Here is a 3,446-nt window from a genome sequence, read left to right on the forward strand (position 1 = left end):
GTTATTACGCGATCATATTGCCCTTCAGGTATAATTCGATGCAGACACTCTCTCTTCTCGTGACAGATACTCTTTGGCGTCTGAAATGATTCTCTGTCGTGATCTGAGCAAATTTCTCACCACGGAATATAAACTCGGATCCCGTAAGTATAATTCAGAATACGCCTAGTAGGCAAGACACTTTCCATGTCATATGCGCTCCGTCTTCAGGCCACAAGTTGCCTATCGGGACCATCCGACCGCCGTGTCATCCTCGGCTGATGATGCGGATAGGAGGGACGTGTGGTCAGCACACCGCTCTCCCGGTCGTTAAGATGGTTTTCTTTGACCGGAGCCGCTACTATTCTTTCCAGTAGTTCCTCAGTTGGCATCACGAGACTGAGTGCACCCCGAAAAATGGCAACAGCACATGGCGGCCCGGATGGTCACCCATCCAAGAGCCGGCCACGCCCGACAGCGCTTAACTTCGGTGATCTGATGGGAACCGGTGTATCCACTACGACAAGGCCGTTGCCTTCTATGTCATAGGTTCAATTATATATCGTAGTTTTCTGAAAAAGACGAAGGGGAAGAATTGGAAAGGGGTAGATGGGAAATGACGACTCCCAGCCTCACGCAGCATTGCGGAATTGCAATGGCGAAAGCAGAAAATTTGTGCTGTACTGGGACTCGAACCTGGTAGGTCCGCCTATCCGAAACTATTGCCTTAAACGTTTCGACCACAAAGACAAGCCTCCGCCCGACCCAGAAACTCAACTTGCTACATGCTGCAACGCAGCGTCCCTCGTCCATTGTACCTCCAACTCGAAAAATTCTTGATTCCCGTAGGGGTTTGAAAGATATTTATGCATCCACTCCGAGACATATGTCATGGAGCCGTAGTGCTCGATTATATTAATGTAACTGAGTTTCTGTTCGGATGCGCAAATATCGTTCGAACCCCTACGGGAATGAAGAATTTTTCGAGTTGGAGATACAATGGACATGTTAAGAATATGGGTCAGATGGGAGGCGTGAATGGATGGCCGCGACGGACAATCTGCTTGCCGCAGCGGTGCGCCATGGTTGTCTTTTTTTTTTTTTTTTTTAATCCACTTCTGTATCAGTAGTGTGATCTTCGTGAAACCGATCAATGACACCGTGTGTCGTTCGCAGCAACAAAGAAGGACTTTAAACTTGAAACTTCTGACGGACTTGTCGGCGCGGTAGCTGTTGATTGTGCGAGGCTTGGATTAAGAATTGTCAGAGTATTCGAGCTACCGTTTGAGGTTCCGGCTGACATCGTGGTTTCCGCGCTACAGCCTATGGTAGGGAGATCAGTCATATAGCAGAAAAATGGTCCACCTTTACGACGTACCCCGTACTTAACGGGGTAGGACAAATATGGATAGAGCTAACAAAACATGTGCAATCTTATCTCATAGCTGAAGGCTGCAGAGCAATAGTCGTTTGTGATGGTCAGCCGAAAACTTGCTCAGGTTGTGGACATGAAGGCCACAGCTGCTCAACAAGTCTCCAAAGGAGAACAGTACAAGTACCGACGGATGAAGCTGTAGCAGCAAACACCTGTGGCGACATACGAGGGCTATCCACAAAGTACGTTTTGGAATTAAAAATAAATAAAGTATTGGAATTTTTTTATTATATACAGATGAAAGCCACACTTAAATACTACTTTTGTACATAGTTGCCATTTAAATTAAGGCACTTATCGTAGCGATGGACGAGCTTGGAAATTCTTTTGTCGTAAAATTCGGCCGCCTGCGCCTTCAACCACGTGGTTACCTCTTTTGGGACAGAAAAGATGTGAATTTTGTGGATTTCCTGGAAAGAGGCACGACAATAAACTCTCAAAGGTATTGCCAAACTCTGCACAACCTCAGAACAGCAATATAAAACAAGCGCAGGGGAAAGTTGGGCTCAAAGATCTTGCTGATTCACGACAACGCCCGGGCCCACACGGCAAATGCCACTCGTGAAGTTCTCGAATCTTTTAAGTGGGAGTTGTTTCCTCATCCGTACAGTCCCGACCTGGCACCGAGCGACTTCCACTTATTCCCAGCAATGAAGAAGTGGTTGGCTATGCAGCGTTTTGATGACGACGCACAGCTTCAAGAAGAGGTAACCACGTGGTTGAAGGCGCAGGCGGCCGAATTTTACGACGAAGGAATTTCCAAGCTCGTCCATCGCTACGATAAGTGCCTTAATTTAAATGGCAACTATGTAGAAAAGTAGTGTTTAAGTGTGGCTTTCATCTGTATACAACAAAAAAAATTTCCAATTATTTATTTTTAATTCCAAAACGTAATGTACTTTGTGGATAGCCCTCGTATTTATCTCTCATATTAAAAACATTATTTATTTCAACAATAATAATAATTATACAAACATAACCCACTTCCTTATATGATTAGTGGGTCCTAATTTGTTCAGACTTTCAATTGCAGCTAGTTATAGGATTAATTAATTTGTGAGCTACAGCTATAACTGATAACAATGGGCAACTAAATATCTAGTATTGTTATTATTAATATTAAATGTACATTATCTTAACTACTGCCTGCAGCGTCACAGTTGTGTCAAAAGTATATAAACCTACTTAGTGCCTTCCCCATCGAGCTAATCCCGATAGGCGTGCCCCTGACACTGGGGCGACCAAAGATGTTATTCGCTGCAGGTTCCTAATAAATAATATAAGTCCTACTAACTAGTTCTAACCTAAGTCAAGTCCGATGCCGGTGCTTTGTTCCCCACTCCCCCTTATCTCTCATATTTCCAAATGTGTACCGAAGGACGCACCCCCCCCCCCCCCCAAGATCTGTACAATCCCACCGATGAGTCGACGGCAGATAACACGAGCATGGTGGAGGCAGCAATACATCCTACCGAGAAGCAGCGAGCGCTACCTACAATAGAGAGATCGGAAGAGAAAACGGACATCGACAGTTGGACAGAGCCAATGGGTGCCTTCGTCTCAGACGGCAGTAGCAACAGAGACGCACTCCCACATTCGGATACAGAAACTTACACGCGTAAGCAACGGTCTCCGCAATCGCACAAGAAATGACGCTTAGCCCCGTCGCACAGCTGCTTAATACGTAGGAGAGGCGATGATGAAGAACAGGCGGAGGAAGTCAGTCAACGCACTGAGGGTACCGAGACCTCACATCCAAAACACCAATGTCTCGACAATAGCATATGCCGAGAGCAACCGAAAGACATCACAGAACTACTAGCAGTTGCTGCCAATCCGAGGTAAGAGACAGGACTGAACACAAGGCCGACGGCAGCCTTGTCCCAAGAAAACTGGGCTGATGATTGTAAAGGGGACACACTGACGGTAGCAACAGGCGACACGGCGGGGGCTGCCTCCCGCTGAAGTTAGAAATTTAACCACTGACTGCGGACAGGACGGAGTCGCGTGACGTGTCAGTACAATAGATGGC

At 46.3% G+C, this 3,446-nt stretch overlaps 1 pseudogene; it reads right to left on the minus strand.

Moving 5' to 3' along the window:
• Positions 1-397: 397 nt before the first annotated feature.
• LOC126204521 (5S ribosomal RNA) lies at positions 398-515 on the minus strand (annotated as a pseudogene).
• Between the last annotated feature and the right edge of the window lie 2,931 nt (positions 516-3,446).

The sequence above is a fragment of the Schistocerca nitens genome, chromosome 9 (assembly GCF_023898315.1).
Source record: "Schistocerca nitens isolate TAMUIC-IGC-003100 chromosome 9, iqSchNite1.1, whole genome shotgun sequence".
In the NCBI taxonomy this organism is placed as follows: Eukaryota; Metazoa; Arthropoda; class Insecta; order Orthoptera; family Acrididae; genus Schistocerca; species Schistocerca nitens.